Source organism: Dendrobates tinctorius, unplaced genomic scaffold (genome assembly GCF_039654945.1).
Source record: "Dendrobates tinctorius isolate UK_male_01 unplaced genomic scaffold, ASM3965494v1 ptg000138l, whole genome shotgun sequence".
Lineage (NCBI taxonomy): Eukaryota > Metazoa > Chordata > Amphibia > Anura > Dendrobatidae > Dendrobates > Dendrobates tinctorius.
The window spans coordinates 21,983,850-22,002,735 of NW_027361806.1; the positions used below are offsets into that span (position 1 = coordinate 21,983,850).

Below are 18,886 nucleotides of genomic sequence, written 5' to 3' on the forward strand. Positions count from 1 at the left end.
GTGGTTGTGATAGGTCAGTGTTAGGTCAGATAATATTTGGTGACTGTGAGCAGAGAGGATGAGTTATGGGAAGATGAAAGTATGTAGATGAGTGTAATCCAGGAGTCGGGCAGTAATGTGAGTGTGAACTGGGTGTATGACGGTTGAGCGTGAGCAGAAAGTGCAAGAAGGGAATGTGAGGTGAGTGGAAGCTGAGTATGTGATTTCGAGACGGGTCAGCTGAGTGTATGATGGGCGAGATACATGATGTGAATGTGATGTGAACTGAGTGCAGAACGTGTGGGGGGGACAACAGGTGAGTGTGAGTGAGCTCAGTGTGCAAAGTGTGAGCTAAGTGAATAACAGGTTATTGCTCAGATCATGGGAGATGTACAGTATGTGAGTGCATTATACAGAAAGTGAGGTTACTGCAGGACCTCAGCGTACCCCGAGTACGAGCCGAGTATGAGATCAATATTCACACAGTGAGTGACTGTAGGATCGTGTGATGTTCCTGGAAAGGAAAATCTGATATCGTTGCCAATTTTAATGCAAAAATTTACAAAATGCATCAGCTTTTGTGGTCTGGATGGAGTGATGTCCTACCAAAAACTGAAGTATTGGCAAGTGTGAGTGTGAGGCCGGGATCAAACAGTGCCGGGTATTAACATGCGAGACTCGGCCGTGTTTCTCGCATGTGTGATCCTGGCCTGAGTGTGAGCCTGGCGCATGTGAAGTGTCTGCGTACTTATTCTACAGCGCTGTACAGAGATCGTCCTCACACATCAGACCCTGTCCCCAATATGGAGCAAGCAAACAAGATGCGAGTGAGTGTGAGCAATATAGGAGTGTGAGGTCGGTGTATGGTGAGCATGAGATTAAGACCACGTTCACACGGTCAGTATTTGGTCAGTATCTTACATCAGTATTTATATCCAAAACCAGGAGTGGAAAAATCAGAGGAAAAGTAGAATAGAAACTCGTCACCACTTCTGGATTTCTCACCCTCCTGGTTTCGACTTACAAATACTGATGGAGAAAATACTGAAAAAATATTGAAAGTGTGAACGTGGCCTTACTGCTATTGGTGAATGCAAACTAAGGCTGAGTTCACATGACTAAAAAATTCTCCAATTTTCATCCAGAAAAAAAAACAACGATTTTTCAACTGTGTTGTCTCCACATGCCATCAGTGCTGAGTATGGTGTATCAGAGGTGAGTGTGAGCTCAGTATATCAGTGGTGAGTACGGTGTATCAGGTGAGTGTGAGCTCAGTATATCAGTGGTGAGTACAGTGTATCAGAGGTGAGACTGCGCTTAGTATATGAGTGGTGAGTCTGATGTATCAGAGGCGAGTGTGAGCTTAGTACATCAGTGCTGAGTATGGTGTATCAGACGTGAGTGTGAGCTTACTGTATCAGTGGTGAGTACGGTGTATCATAGGTGAATCTGAGCTTAGTATATCAGTGGTGAGCACGGTGTAACAGAGGTGAGTGTGAGCTTAGTATATAAGTGGTAAGTGCGGTGTATCAGTGGTGAGTCTGGTGCATCAGAGGTGAGTGTGAGCTTAGTACATCAGTGGTGAGTATGGTGCATCAGAGGTGAGTGTGACCTTAGTATATCAGTGGTGAGTACGGTGTATCAGTGGTGAGTGTGAGCTTAGTATATCAGTGGTGAGTGCGGTGTATCAAAGGTGAATCTGAGCTCAGTATATCAGTGGTGAGTACGGTGTATCAGAGGTGAGTGCGCTTAGTATATGAGTGGTGAGTCTGATGTATCAGAGGCAAGTGTGAGCTTAGTATATCAGTGCTGAGTATGGTGTATCAGAGGTGAGTGTGAGCTTAGTGTATCAGTGGTGAGTACGGTGTATCAAAGGTGAATCTGAGCTTAGTATATCAGTGGTGAGTACGGTGTATCAGTGGTGAGTGTGAGCTTATATCAGTGGTGAGCACGGTGTATCAGAGGTGAGTGTGAGCTTAGTATATCAGTGGTGAGTGCGGTGTATCAGAGGTGAGTGTGAGCTCAGTATATGAGTGGTGAGTCTGATGTATCAGAGGTGAGTGTGAGCTTAGTGTATCAGAGGTGAGTGTAAGCTTAGTATATCAGTGCTGAGTATGGTGTATCAGAGGTGAGTGTGAGCTTAGTGTATCAGTGGTGAGTACGGTGTATCAGTGGTGAGTACGGTGTATCATAGGTGAATCTGAGCTTAGTATATCAGTGGTGAGCACGGTGCATCAGAGGTGAGTGTGAGCTTAGTACATCAGTGGTGAGTATGGTGCATCAGAGGTGAGTGTGACCTTAGTATATCAGTGGTGAGTACGGTGTATCAGTGGTGAGTGTGAGCTTAGTATATCAGTGGTGAGTACAGTGTATCAGAGGTGAATGTGAGCTTAGTATATCAGCGATGAGTCTGATGTACCAGAGATGAGTGTAAGCTTAGTATATCAGTGGTAAGTACAGTGTATCAGAGGTGAGTGTGAGCTTAGTATATCAGTGGTGAGTCTACTGTATCAGAGGTGAGTGTGAGCTTAGTATATCAGTGGTGAGTACGGTGTATCAGAGGTGAGTGTGAGCTTAGTATATCAGTGGTGAGTCTGGTGCATCAGAGGTGAGTGTGAGCTTAGTATATCAGTGGTGAGTCTGGTGTATCAGAGGTGAGTGTGAGCTCAGTATATCAGTGGTGAGTACTGTGTATCAGTGGTGAGTGTGAGCTTAGTATATCAGTGGTGAGTCTAGTAAATCAGAGGTGAGTGTGAGCTTAGTATATCAGTGGTGAGTACGGTGTATCAGAGGTGAGTGTGAGCTCAGTATATCAGTGGTGAGTACTGTGTATCAGTGGTGAGTGTGCTTAGTATATCAGTGGTGAGTACGGTGTATCAGAGGTGAGTGTGAGCTTAGTATATCAGTGGTGAGTCTGGTGCATCAGAGGTGAGTGTGAGCTTAGTATATCAGTGGTGAGTCTGGTGTATCAGAGGTGAGTGTGAGCTCAGTATATCAGTGGTGAGTACTGTGTATCAGAGGTGAGTGTGAGCTAAGTATATCAGTGGTGAGTCTGGTGTATCAGGTGAATGTGAGCTTAGTGCATCAGAGGTGAGTACAGTGCATCAGAGGTGAGTGTGAACTTAGTATATCAGTGTTGAGTGTGGTGTATCAGAGGTGAGTGTGAGCTTAGTATATCAGTGGTGAGTCTGGTGCATCAGAGGTGAGTGTGAGCTTAGTATATCAGTAGTGAGTGTGGTGTATCAGAAGTGAGTGTGAGCTTAGTATATCAGTGGTGAGTGTGGTGTATCAGAGGTGAGTGTGAGCTTAGTATAGCAGTGGTGAGTGTGGTGTATCAGAGGTGAGTGTGAGCTTAGTATATCAGTGGTGAGTCTGGTGCATCAGAGGTGAGTGTGAGCTTTGTATATCAGTGGTGAGTGCGGTGTATCAGGTGAGTGTGAGCTTAGTATATCAGTGGTGAGTGCGGTGTATCAGTGGTGAGTGTGAGCACAGTATATGAGTGGTGAGCCTGGTGTATCAGAGGTGAGTGTGAGCTTAGTATATCAGTGGTGAGTGTGGTGTATCAGAGGTGAGTGTGAGCTTAGTATACCAGTGGTGAGTGCGGTGTATCAGAGGCGAGTGTGAGCTCAGTATATCAGTGGTGAGTATGGTGTTTCAGAGGTGAGTGTGAGCTCAGTATATCAGTGGTGAGTGTGATGAGTGTGATGTATCAGAGGTGAGTGTGAGCTCAGTATATCAGTGGTGAGGACGGTGTATCAGAGGTGAGTGTGAGCTTAGTATATCAGAGGTGAGTCTGCTGCATCAGAGGTGAGTGTGAGCTTAGTATATCAGTGGTTAGTACTGTGCATCAGAGGTGAGTGTGAGCTTAGTGTATCAGTGGTGAGCGTGGTGTATCAGAGGTGAGTGTGAGCTAAGTATATCAGTGGTGAGTCTGGTGTATCAGAGGTGAGTGTGAGCTTAGTATATCAGAGGTGAGTACAGTGCATCAGAGGTGAGTGTGAGCTTAGTATATCAGTGGTGAGTGTGGTGTATCAGAGGTGAGTGTGAGCTTAGTATATCAGTGGTGAGTGGTGTATCAGAGGTGAGTGTGAGATTAGTATATCAGTGGTGAGTGTGGTGTATCAGAGGTGAGTGTGATCTTAGTATATCAGTGGTGAGTGTGGTGTATCAGAGGTGAGTGTGAGCTTAGTATATCAGTGGTGAGTGCGGTGTATCAGGTACGTGTGAGCTTAGTATATCAGTGGTGAGTCTGGTGTATCAGAGGTGAGTGTGAGCTTAGTATATCAGTGGTGAGTCTGGTGCATCAGAGGTGAGTGTGAGCTTAATATATCAATGGTGAGTGCGGTGTATCAGAGGTGAGTGTGAGCTCAGTATATCAGTGGTGAGCATGGTGTATCAGAGGTGAGTGTGAGCTAAGTATATCAGTGGTGAGTGTGATGTATCAGAGGTGAATGTGAGCTCAGTATATCAGTGGTGAGTACAGTGCATCAGAGGTGAGTGTGAGATTAGTATATCAGTGGTGAGGACGGTGTATCAGAGGTGAGTGTGAGCTTAGTATATCAGAGGTGAGTCTGGTGCATCAGAGGTGAGTGTGAGCTTAGTATATCAGTGGTGGGTACGGTGTATCAGAGGTAAGTGTAAGCTCTCGTATATCAGAGGTGAGTACAGTGCAGTACAGTGCATCAGAGGTGAGTGTGAGCTTAGTATATCAGTAGTGAGTGTGGTGTATCAGAGGTGACTGTGAGCTTAGTATATCAGTGGTGAGTGTGGTGTATCAGAGGTGAGTGTGAGCTCAGTATATCAGTGGTGAGTCTGGTGCATCAGAGGTGAGTGTGAGCTTAGTATATCAGTAGTGAGTGTGGTGTATCAGAGGTGAGTGTGAGCTTAGTATATCAGTGGTGAGTGTGGTGTATCAGAGGTGAGTGTGAGCTTAGTATAGCAGTGGTGAGCACGGTGTAACAGAGGTGAGTGTGAGCTTAGTATAGCAGTGGTGAGCACGGTGCATCAGAGGTGAGTGTGAGCTTAGTACATCAGTGGTGAGTATGGTGCATCAGAGGTGAGTGTGACCTTAGTATATCAGTGGTGAGTACGGTGTATCAGTGGTGAGTGTGAGCTCAGTATATCAGTGGTGAGTGTGATGTATCAGAGGTGAATGTGAGCTCAGTATATCAGTGGTGAGTACAGTGCATCAGAGGTGAATGTGAGCTTAGTATATCAGGTGAGTACAGTGCATCAGAGGTGAGTACAGTGCATCAGAGGTGAGTGTGAACTTAGTATATCAGTGTTGAGTGTGGTGTATCAGAGGTGAGTGTGAGCTTAGTATATCAGTGGTGAGTCTGGTGCATCAGAGGTGAGTGTGAGCTTAGTATATCAGTAGTGAGTGTGGTGTATCAGAGGTGAGTGTGAGCTTAGTATATCAGTTGTGAGTGCGGTGTATCAGAGGTGTGAGCTTAGTATATTAGTGGTGAGTCTGGTGTATCAGAGGTGAGTGTGAGCTCAGTATATCAGTGGTGAGCATGGTGTATCAGAGGTCAGTGTGAGCTCAGTATATCAGTGGTGAGTGTGATGTATCAGAGGTGAATGTGTGCTCAGTATATCAGTGGTGAGTACAGTGCATCAGAGGTGAGTGTGAGCTTAGTATATCAGTGGTGAGGACGGTGTATCAGAGGTGAGTGTGAGCTTAGTATATCAGTGGTGGGTACGGTGTATCAGAGGTGAGTGTGAGCTCTCGTATATCAGAGGTGAGTACAGTGCATCAGAGGTGAGTGTGAGCTTAGTATATCAGTGGTGAGTCTGGTGTATCAGGTGAATGTGAGCTTAGTATATCAGAGGTGAGTACAGTGCATCAGAGGTGAGTGTGAACTTAGTATATCAGTGGTGAGTCTGGTGCATCAGAGGTGAGTGTGAGCTTAGTATATCAGTAGTGAGTGTGGTGTATCAGAGGTGAGTGTGAGCTTAGTATATCAGTGGTGAGTGTGGTGTATCAGAGGTGAGTGTGAGCTTAGTATATCAGAGGTGAGTACAGTGTATCAGAGGTGAGTGTGAGCTTAGTATATTAGTGGTGAGTCTGGTGTATCAGAGGTGAGTGTGAGCTTAGTATATCAGTGGTGAGTGCGGTGTATCAGAGGTGAGTGTGAGCTTAGTATATTAGTGGTGAGTCTGGTGTATCAGAGGTGAGTGTGAGCTTAGTATATCAGTGGTGAGTGTGAGTTTGTTTGTTTTTTTAGTGATGAGCCCTTTAAATAACATTACAGGTAATCTTTCCTCTGTTCATCAGCCGCTTTGGACCACCCCTTTTAATCTAATGTCCCTTTTAAGAAGCTATATAATGTTGTTTGTGTGCAGGGATAAGGTGATAAGCGTCTGAGATCAGGAAATAAGCAGATTTTCTGTGATCTACACTGCTGATCCTTGGAAAGGTTGAGTGAAAGGTTAAGGATTACGTAAGAAGTGAGGGTCCCGACCCCTCCAGGATCTTGTTCGCAGGTTATTATAGTTCCCCCGCATACATCTGGAGTACAGGTGATTAACTGAACCTGTATGATATTTCCTATTATAAAGCGAGGGGGGGGGCGTCTTAACCTTCGGCCTTGTCGAGTTCTCCTTTCACCCATTCTCACACCTTGATGTAATAATAATTCGTCAATCGTGACATATTTTTTCCGCAGCGCAAGCCCCTTGACCAGGTGATCACACACAGCCGGCGTAAACTCATATACTGACAGATGGCGGCCTTGATCCAGTCTGTTCTTGTGATCGCTGATTCCAGGGGTCGGGGGTCCGGTCAGCTTCAGAACAGCCCCTTCATGCTGGATAACAAAGAGCTTGTAAGCTCTGCGCTCCTCGCTGGTGAGACCGGCCACCACTGATAAGTCAACAAGAAAATTACATTTTCCTCCATTCTTAAGAACAAAGGTTTTTTTCTCATGAACGGAAAAATGGTAAAATCACCTGTCCTTACAAGCACTTTGCAATTTTACCCCTTCAAGAAGTTGAGACCACCCCTTAAAGTAGCGTCCCCACACAACCTAATACTGCCCCATCAGTCCTGCCAATAACATTCTAGTTGTTGAGTTATTTGTTCATTTCCAGGGGGAATAACAGAGGAACGTCCAGAGTGATGCTCATCGGACCTCCATTTATCTGCTAATGGAGGTCTATTCCTAAACAGGAACCATCACTGTTAAGGAATCCCTTAAAGGAGTATTCTCAAGTTTGGACGTTATCCCTGACCGTGGGATGGGGGGGTGGATAACTTCCTTATCAGTGGTGTTTGTCTGCTGGGGCCCCCACTAATCCCAAGAACTGGGGCTCTTTGAATGGAGCTGTGGTCCATCAAGCGCTGTGTCGCAATGGGATTTCTGAAGACCAGCCAAGCGCAGCAATTTGCTATCTCAGGTGGTTCCTAAAGAATGAATAGAGCGGTAATGCGCATGATCATCCACCGCCTCACTTCTAGGGATTGGTGGGGGTCTCAGCGGTCAAACCACCAGTGATAGGGAATAACTTACAAACTTGGGAGTTCTCCTTTAAGATTAGAATGTGACATTATACATTGTACATTCTTATTATTCTTACATTTTTTTGGATATATTTCCTGCACTTCTCATGTCCTGATCTACAAATTGGCCATCCGTCCTCCGTGCACCGCGCTCATCTGGTCACCTCCTTCTTTCACAGAATTTCTACAGTGGTCTGAACCCCACATCTAACCGAACAACACTAACTGGAGTCATCGGGGGGGCGAATTATCTCCCCTCCTCCCCCCACTCCTGGGGATCAAACGTCATCACAAGTGATACAATGTCACAACTAACAAAAGATCAACGGATACTTTGTATCAGGATTCTGGAAATCACACAATTAAAGGGCCAGCAACCAACTAAACAGCTGGTCTATGGTGAATGTGGCTGATGGTCAGGACCCAGCATAACCCTCCAGCGGCCATTGCACTCCAAAGGGCACCACAGCACCTCTGTTCCATTGGTCTTAGGGGTCCCGAGTTGTTGACCCCACTAATTAGAATTTGAGGGACTAATGGTTGGTAATCATTGTTGAGCCATGACAACTCTTAAAGGAAAGGCCATCGGTATTTTCCTGGAGACCAGGCTTAAAGTCACAGTTTCTATGCACATAGACCCCTGTATTAGTTCCGGGATCCCTTATATCAGCGCCTCTGGCATTGCAGGACCGGTGGTCGCCCAGTCATCTTATAACCACCGCCCTCTACCACTAATCTGGAATTTTTTTGGGTGTACAGGAGGTCGCCCCTTTTCTGGAACCCAGGAATGGGCAGCAGTGGGGCGATTCCGGGCTGTTATAAAAGCGCAGCAGCGTTATAGAACCAGCTGCCCACGTGCAGGGTGTGAAGATTTCTGGGGGCAGAACAGTTTAGGATTTCCCTCTCTTCCAGTCTGACGTGGCTGATAACAGTGAGCAATAGTGAGCAGGGTATTGGGGGCATATGGGTGGGCTAAAGATGCCAGATTAAGCGTTAATAATGGAAGACCCTTTATAGGGCGCAGCTCGTGGCCCGGATCCCACGTCCCGCCCCTGCGCTCCCGTTGTGGTGTGTTCTCTGCTCACTGACAGGCGGATGGTTGCAATCATCAGGGCAGATATGTTACTACATGACTGGAGAGTGTCCTGTGTGACCACATTGTGCCTGTGCTCCAGATGTAGGGGGGCCGCAGCCTGGAACAGCATCTGGCTGCCAAAATCTGCGTTAACCCCTCACTCACCATTGCTCTGTAACTGCTATAGATTTAAAGGGGAACAGTCTGTTTATTAGATGTCGTATTGTGAACACTTTATCCGGGAATTTCAGGCCTGATACAGAATTGAGGCCGAGAAGCCCCCCGTGATGTTTCCGGACCCTAAGGCTGGGTTCACCCAAGCGTGGGATGTTTGCTGCCATATTGGCCAAAATCCTAAGTTGTGCTGCGTTGAGCTCTTCCTTTAGGTCGGGTCCCTAGATCCAAACTTAGGCACAATATGGGCGCAAGATGGGATATTGTCATTTTTTTAACTCCTTCCTATTTTTTCGGAATTTATCACAAAACCTGAGTAAAGGTAATCAATAAAGTTAGTGGAAAAAAATCTCGTTAACCCTTTAAGAACCTGGACATTTTTTTCTTGTAATTTCTCTTTTTTTTGCCTTCTCTTCTTCCAAGAGACTAGTTGTAGTTCTGAATGTGACGCCGTTCACGTCACCATGTAATGTACTGAAAAACAGGAAAAGAATTACAAATGTCGGAACATGTTGAGAAACCTCCGCCATTGTTTATACGGCGTTCACTGTGCGATCACGGCGATAACAAAATTATGTCGAAGTTTTATTCTAGAGGCGAAAAAAAAATTAGAACTTTTGATAAAATAAACAAATAAATTAGTTTGTGTCACAATTTTCTGAGACTCGTAACTTTGTTCTTCCCTGATGGAGCCGCGTTCCGGCCTTTATCCTCCTCGCTGAGCTGTAGTGTCTTGTGAGACCGTTTTGGGTCATTTTAGTCGCCTGTTATCACATTTCCTCAGGGAGGTACAAAAAAAAACAACAAATCTGGCCTTTAGATTTAGCTTCTTGTATGGGGTAATTAATTTTATATTTTTACAGATCAAACTTTTAAGGACGTGGCAATAATAAATATTAAATATTTACTGTTTATCTATTTATTTTATTTCTTTATTTTTAAAATTGGGACAGGAGAGTAAATCAAACCATTATTTATTTTCTGTCGTCTTGTGTGCAGCAATCCTCCGTGTTTGTATGTAGTCTATACCACAGTACTGAAATACGGCGTGACATTGGCGGTCTCCTAGGAGAGACCATTTCAGCTTCAAAAAGACACCAATATGGCCAAAACGAATGCGACTCCTGAATTGTTTCACTTTAAGTGTTGCTGTCAGAGATTGGTAGCAGCATTTAAAGGGTTAAGCGGTGATCGGAGCGAGCTCTGGTTGCTGCTGTCAGAGGTGGATGTTGGCTGTGTTACACAGCTCCTAAGTCCCTCCATGCTCCCGGCACCCAACGTGTCATGTACTAGGCAGAGATAAAGGGGGGCCCTAACCGTTGGGGCCACATACACTGGAATCAGGGCCGATCCATGCAGTGATTGTGGATGGGGGCTGGGTAAGACGTGGGACAACTTCTCATTCGCTCCCAAAACTTTCATTGCTCCGCACTTAGTGTTTCATTCTCACCACTTCAAGATCTCTGCTTGCTGTCAGTGAATTACAACTTTCCAGAGGACAAAATTCTGTACAGAATTAATACTTCCCGCCATTGTATCCAGCCTGAGCAATCCTCTGTAAGCTGAACAGTCTGGTCCTCAGGCTGATGCTTTTTACCTCCACTGTTACATTGTAGCAGAGGAGAAGGATTGATTTTGCTGCTGCTTGTGACTCTATACCTTGACTGGACACATCTGGATAAAATCAAAACAGCATCTCCATTCACTGACAGTAAGCAGAGTTTTTGGCAATTCTGATACAGGAAATACACAGTTGCTTCTCACAAAATTAGAATATCATCAAAAAGTGAATTTATTTCAGTTCTTCAATACAAAAAGTGACTCTCCTCTATTCTATAGAGTCATTACACACAGAGTGATCTATTTCATGGGTTTATTTCTGGTAATGTTGATGATTATGGCTTACAGCCAATGAGAACCCAAAAGTCATTATCTCAGGAAATTAGAATAATTAACAATAAACCCCTGTAAAGGCTCCTAAGGGTTTATAGAGGTCCCTTAAGGCCCCATCACACTAAGCGACTTACCAGCGATCCCGACACCGATATGAAGGTGTCAGGATCGCTGGTAAATCGCTATGTGATCGCTGGTGAGCTGTCACACAGACAGCTTCATCAGCGATCAGCACAGCGATGCCGAGCGCCCGGCATCGCTGGCCATCCTGTAAAAAATAGAATCAAAATAAAAAATATAGTTATTCTCACCTTCCGATGTCGCGTTCAGCCATCCTGCCTCTCTCCACGCTCCGGTCCCAGTGATCCTTTGCGAGAATGACCGCGAGATGTCACAGTCTCGCGGGATAACAAAGTCTCGCGGTCATTCGTGCAAAGTATCACTGGGACCGGAGCGTGGAGAGAGGCGGGATGGCTGAACGCGACGTCGGAAGGTGAGAATAACTATATTTTTTATTTTTTTAATTATTTTTTACACCTGATCGCTGGTCTCCCGCCTGTCACACACAGCGATGCGTGCTGGCCAGCGGGAGACCAGCGACCAAAGAAATGTCCAGAGATTTCTTCCAGCGATCAGCGATACCGGCAGGGGGGCCGCTCGCTGATCGCTGTCACACACAGCGATCTCGCTGGTGAGATCGCTGTTACGTCACAAAAGTTGTGACTCAGCAGCGATCTCGCTACCGAGATCGCTTAGTGTGACGGGGCCTTTAGTCTGTTTCAGTAGCTCCACAATCATGGGGAAGACTGCTGACCTGACAGATGTCCAGAAGGCAGATACTGACACACTCCACAAGGAGGGGAAGCCACAAAAGGTCATTGCTAAAGAAGCCGGCTGTTCACAGAGTGCTGTATCCAAGAATATTAATGGAGAGTGGAAGGAAAAAGTATGGTAGAAAAAGGTGCTTAAGCAATCGGGATAACCGCAGCCTGGAAAGGATTGTTAAGAAAAGGCCATTGAAAAATTTGGTGGAGATTCACAAGGAGTGGACTGCTGCTGGAGTCATTGCTTCAAGAGCCATCATACATAGATGTATCCAGGACATGGGCTACAAGTGTCACATTCCTTGTGTCAGCCACTCATGACCAATAGACAACGCCAGAAGCGTCTTACCTGGGCCGAGGAGAAGAAGAACTGGACTGTTGCTCAGGAAGATGAGAGACACCAGATCCAACAATGCAGACGAGCTGAAGGCTGCTATCAAAGAGACCTGGGCTTCCATAACCCCTCAGCAACGCCACAGGCTGATCGCCTCCATGCCACGCCGCATTGATGCAGTAATTGATGCACAAGGAGCCCTGACCAAATATTGAGTGCATTTACTGAACAGACATTTCAGGAGGACAACATTTCGGATTTTACAATCATTTTTTCAAGCTGGTGTTATAAAGTATTCTAATTTACTGAGATAATGACTTTTGGGTTTTCATTGGCTGTAAGCCGTAATCATCAACATTACCAGAAATAAACCCGTGAAATAGATCACTCTGTGTGTAATGACTATAGAATATATGAGGTTCACTTTTTGTATTGAAGAAATGAAATAAATCCACTTTTTGATGATATTCTATCTGTGTGAGAAGCCCCTGTATGTCTTTGTACCATATTAGCCAGTAAGTAGAAGTTAGTAGATAATAAAGTTTGAGAGTTCTCAGTGGTCCAACGCTCAATTTTTAATATTTAGAGGGATGGAAGCAGAAAACATGTTGGAAAGTTATAGTTTGTTCCATTTTGCTCTGGTTCCTGATCCGTCGTCGCGTGGAAACATTCTATGTTCTTCATTTACATTTGATCGTTTGCATTTTTCTTGATTGCCGTCTTGTAGACCGGAAACTGGTAAGGTGGAGTTTAGTGCAGCGTCAGGGGTGACGGAGCAGATGGCTGGAACATCTGGTTCTGGTGCACGGATCATTTCCACATCCACTGTGGGAGAAATTATGGTAGAAAATGCAGATTCCCCATGAGCTCCAAATCAGAGACCCCCATGTCCTGAGGCTCTGCAGTGCCACATTTTAATGAAGCGGTGCCTGTGAAAGCTCAGCATCAGACCCGAAGCGATCAGCAAATTTTCACCTATCCTTTACCCTGCCATTTTGGAGGGCCAGCGGCTTTCATGGCACACTGTCATCTGTATATATCCCCTTGAGAAAGCGGCGTTGTGCCAGCGAAACGCGCGTCGGGGTGGACATCTGGCCCCGGGATCACTCCTTGGATGCCCCCACTCTTTTGATAAGCCCAAATTTCTGGCCACAATGGAATTTTTTTGCCCCATAGTGGCGCTGGGTATACCTTCTTAGGTCACTTGACTATGATACCTATACATATTGTGGTGGTATTCCTATAGGGGTGTTTTCCCTCCTGTCTGCATTTATCTTGGTGCACTAATTGGTTACTGTGTGATATTATACTATTAACTTAATAAAACCTACAATATTTTTTCATGATATTTTTTCACCTTGTACTCCTTTCATCCTCTGGTTTCGCAAGTCATCTGTATATAGTACATGGATGCCCCGTGTTTGCGGCTCTAAACTTTGGTTTATAGAGGGGGTCCTGAACAAAGAGGAGAGAAATGCAGATGCACATTTGGCTTAAAACAACACCCGCACTTTATATATACCCCTCCCAAAATAATATTCAGGAGTTGGACATGATTCTTAAAACGTGGCTGATTTCTTCTATAAACAGCGCTACAAGAGTCCACAGGTTGTATGTGGTATTGCAGCTCACAATTCATAATTTTGGGACACTAAACTTGCACCCCGACCTTTATTTTCCGTGTGAGTGGTCTGTCGTCTCCTGATATCAGCCATTTTTGACACTTAAAGGAAAACAATGAAAATCCTTCAACGTAATCGCTATCTTTTCTCCAGCGCTGGGACCTGCCGGAGACCTGTTAGTGGCTTGTTCCATAACACTGCCGCACTTTTACACGCCTATGACTTTAGCTGCAGTGGCACTTTAAGGCATCTTTTACTGTGGACACCATGATAACAAGCGCGGTCCTTATTTCGGAGCCAGACTTTATGAATTGTTTCCATCGTTAAAATTAATTGGGAGTAAAATGATAAAAAATTGAGTCTGTGAAGACTCAGCGATTCTCTCCGTACAGTAATAGGACATGGCAAAGAAAACCGCCGAAGCAAAGAGACGCGCGCACGTTATGTAACATCTCCGCCTTACAAAAAGTCTGTGCTGCGGGCGAGTGATGATAGGGGCGCAGTGCAACGCTTGTCTCATTATCTCTGCAAGTGAATGTTCCTTTTAATTTGTGAATTCATATATTTCCGCTCCAAATCATCCGGTAAACTAAAAGAAAACTCACACAGGACGGTTACTTAAGAACTTCGTGTATATATTCTGTATGGGGGGTATTATAGTAGTTATATTCTTGTACATGGGGCAGTATTATAGTAGTTATATTCTTGTACATAGGGGCAGTATTATAGTAGTTATATTCTTGTATATAGGAGCAGTATTATAGTAGTTATATTCTTGTACATAGGGGCAGTATTATAGTAGTTATATTCTTGTACATAGGGGGCAGTATTATAGTAGTTATATTCTTGTACATAGGAGCAGTATTATAGTAGTTATATTCTTGTACATAGGAGCAGTATTATAGTAGTTATATTCTTGTACATGGGGCAGTATTATAGTAGTTATATTCTTGTACATTGGGGAATTATTATAGTAGTTATATTCTTGTACATAGGAGCAGAATTATAGTAGTTATATTCTTGTACATAGGAGCAGTATTATAGTAGTTATATTCTTGTACATAGGGGCAGTATTATAGTAGTAATATTCTTGTACATAGGGGCAGTATTATAGTAGTTATATTCTTGTACATAGGGGGCAGTATTATAGTAGTTATATTCTTGTACATAGGAGCAGTATTATAGTAGTTATATTCTTGTACATAGGAGCAGTATTATAGTAGTTATATTCTTGTACATAGGAGCAGTATTATAGTAGTTATATTCTTGTACATAGGGGCAGTATTATAGTAGTTATATTCTTGTACATAGGGGGCAGTATTATAGTAGTTATATTCTTGTACATAGGAGCAGTATTATAGTAGTTATATTCTTGTACATAGGAGCAGTATTATAGTAGTTATATTCTTGTACATAGGGGCAGTATTATAGTAGTTACAGTGGGGAAAAAAAGTATTTAGTCAGTCAGCAATAGTGCAAGTTCCACCACTTAAAAAGATGAGAGGCGTCTGTAATTTACATCATAGGTAGACCTCAACTATGGGAGACAAACTGAGAAAAAAAAATCCAGAAAATCACATTGTCGGTTTTTTTTTCATTTTATTTGCATATTATGGTGGAAAATAAGTATTTGGTCAGAAACAAAATTTCATCTCAATACTTTGTGATATATCCTTTGTTGGCAATGACAGAGGTCAAACGTTTTCTGTAAGTCTTCACAAGGTTGCCACACACTGTTGTTGGTATGTTGGCCCATTCCTCCATGCAGAGCTCCTCTAGAGCAGTGATGCTTTTGGCTTTTCGCTTGGCAACACGGACTTTCAACTCCCTCCAAAGGTTTTCTATAGGGTTGAGATCTGGAGACTGGCTAGGCCACTCCAGGACCTTGAAATGCTTCTTACGAAGCCACTCCTTCGTTGCCCTGGCGGTGTGCTTTGGATCATTGTCATGTTGAAAGACCCAGCCACGTTTCATCTTCAATGCCCTTGCTGATGGAAGGAGGTTTGCACTCAAAATCTCACGATACATGGCCCCATTCATTCTTTCATGTACCCGGATCAGTCGTCCTGGCCCCTTTGCAGAGAAACAGCCCCAAAGCATGATGTTTCCACCACCATGCTTTACAGTAGGTATGGTGTTTGATGGATGCAACTCAGTATTCTTTTTCCTCCAAACACGACAAGTTGTGTTTCTACCAAACAGTTCCAGTTTGGTTTCATCAGACCATAGGACATTCTCCCAAAACTCCTCTGGATCATCCAAATGCTCTCTAGCAAACTTCAGACGGGCCCGGACATGTACAGGCTTAAGCAGTGGGACACGTCTGGCACTGCAGGATCTGAGTCCATGGTGGCGTAGTGTGTTACTTATGGTAGGCCTTGTTACATTGGTCCCAGCTCTCTGCAGTTCATTCACTAGGTCCCCCCGCGTGGTTCTGGGATTTTTGCTCACCGTTCTTGTGATCATTCTGACCCCACGGGGTGGGATTTTGCGTGGAGCACCAGATCGAGGGAGATTATCAGTGGTCTTGTATGTCTTCCATTTTCTAATTATTGCTCCCACAGTTGATTTCTTCACTCCAAGCTGGTTGGCTATTGCAGATTCAGTCTTCCCAGCCTGGTGCAGGGCTACAATTTTGTTTCTGGTGTCCTTTGACAGCTCTCTGGTCTTCACCATAGTGGAGTTTGGAGTCAGACTGTTTGAGGGTGTGCACAGGTGTCTTTTTATACTGATAACAAGTTTAAACAGGTGCCATTACTACAGGTAATGAGTGGAGGAAAGAGGAGACTCTTAAAGAAGAAGTTACAGGTCTGTGAGAGCCAGAAATCTTGATTGCTTGTTTCTGACCAAATACTTATTTTCCACCATAATATGCAAATAAAATGAAAAAAAAAACAGACAATGTGATTTTCTGGATTTTTTTTTCTCAGTTTGTCTCCCATAGTTGAGGTCTACCTATGATGTAAATTACAGACGCCTCTCATCTTTTTAAGTGGTGGAACTTGCACTATTGCTGACTGACTAAATACTTTTTTGCCCCACTGTATATTCTTGTACATAGGGGCAGTATTGTAGTTATATTCTTGCACATTGGGGAAGTATTATAGTAGTTATATTCTTGTACTTACGAGCAGTATTATAGTAGTTATATTCTTGTACATGGGGCAGTATTATAGTAGTTATATTCTTGTACATAGGAGCAGTATTATAGTAGTTATATTCTTGTACATAGGGGCAGTATTATAGTAGTTATATTCTTGTACATAGGGGGCAGTATTATAGTAGTTATATTCTTGTACATAGGAGCAGTATTATAGTAGTTATATTCTTGTACATAGGGGCAGTATTGTAGTTATATTCTTGCACATTGGGGAAGTATTATAGTAGTTATATTCTTGTACATAGGGGCAGTATTATAGTAGTTATATTCTTGTACATAGGGTCAGTATTATAGTAGTTATATTCTTGTACTTACGAGCAGTATTATAGTAGTTATATTCTTGCACATTGGGGAAGTATTATAGTAGTTATATTCTTGTACATAGGAGCAGTATTATAGTAGTTATATTCTTGTACATAGGGGCAGTATTATAGTAGTTATATTCTTGTACATAGGGGCAGTATTATAGTAGTTATATTCTTGTACATAGGGGCAGTATTATAGTAGTTATTTTCTTGTACATAGGAGCAGTATTATAGTAGTTATATTCTTGCACATTGGGGAAGTATTATAGTAGTTATTCTTGTACATAGGAGCAGTATTATAGTAGTTATATTCTTGTACATAGGGGCAGTATTATAGTAGTTATATTCTTGTACATACGAGCAGTATTATAGTAGTTATATTCTTGTACATAGGGAGTAGTATTATAGTAGTTATATTCTTGTATATAGGGAGCAGTATTATAGTAGTTATATTCTTGTACATAGGGGCAGTATTATAGTAGTTATTCTTGTACATAGGAGCAGGATTATAGTACTTATATTCTTGTACATAGGGGGCAGTATTATAGTAGTTATATTCTTGTACATAGGGGGCAGTATTATAGTAGTTATATTCTTGTACATAGGGGCAGTATTATAGTAGTTATATTCTTGTATATAAGGAGCAGTATTATAGTAGTTATTTTCTTGTACATAGGGGCAGTATTATAGTGGTTATATTCTTGTACATAGGGGCAGTATTGTAGTTATATTCTTGCACATTGGGGAAGTATTATAGTAGTTATATTCTTGTACATAGGGGCAGTATTATAGTAGTTATATTCTTGTACTTACGAGCAGTATTATAGTAGTTATATTCTTGTACATAGGGAGAAGTATTATAGTAGTTATATTCTTGTATATAGGGAGCAGTATTATAGTAGTTATATTCTTGTACATAGGGGCAGTATTATAGTAGTTATTCTTGTACATAGGAGCAGGATTATAGTACTTATATTCTTGTACATAGGGGGCAGTATTATAGTAGTTATATTCTTGTACATAGGGGGCAGTATTATAGTAGTTATATTCTTGTACATAGGAGCAGTATTATAGTAGTTATATTCTTGTACATAGGGGCAGTATTATAGTAGTTATATTCTTGTATATAAGGAGCAGTATTATAGTAGTTATATTCTTGTACATAGGGGCAGTATTATAGTAGTTATATTCTTGTACTTACGAGCAGTATTATAGTAGTTATATTCTTGTACATAGGGAGAAGTATTATAGTAGTTATATTCTTGTACATAGGGGCAGTATTATAGTAGTTATTTTCTTGTACATAGGGGCAGTATTATAGTGGTTATATTCTTGTACATAGGGGCAGTATTGTAGTTATATTCTTGCACATTGGGGAAGTATTATAGTAGTTATATTCTTGTATATAGGGAGCAGTATTATAGTAGTTATATTCTTGTACATAGGGGCAGTATTATAGTAGTTATTCTTGTACATAGGAGCAGTATTATAGTAGTTATATTCTTGTACATAGGGGCAGTATTATAGTAGTTATATTCTTGTATATAGGGAGCAGTATTATAGTAGTTATATTCTTGTACATAGGGGCAGTATTATAGTAGTTATTCTTGTACATAGGAGCAAGATTATAGTACTTATATTCTTGTACATAGGGGGCAGTATTATAGTAGTTATATTCTTGTACATAGGGGGCAGTATTATAGTAGTTATATTCTTGTACATAGGAGCAGTATTATAGTAGTTATATTCTTGTACATAGGGGCAGTATTATAGTAGTTATATTCTTGTATATAAGGAGCAGTATTATAGTAGTTATATTCTTGTACATAGGGGCAGTATTATAGTAGTTATTCTTGTACATAGGAGCAGTATTATAGTAATTATATTCTTGTACATAGGGGCAGTATTATAGTAGTTATATTCTTGTATATAGTGGGCAGTATTATAGTAGTTATATTATTGTGCATAGGAGCAGTATTATAGTAGTTATATTCTTGTATATAAGGAGCAGTATTATAG

General features: G+C 42.6%; 1 protein-coding gene across 4 annotated transcripts in view; it reads left to right on the top strand.

Annotated features, from left to right (window-relative positions):
- The window catches only part of ST6GALNAC3 (ST6 N-acetylgalactosaminide alpha-2,6-sialyltransferase 3), a 426,930-nt gene that overhangs the window by 730 nt on the left and 407,314 nt on the right, over positions 1-18,886 (top strand). The gene's annotated exons all lie outside the window — the stretch shown is intronic.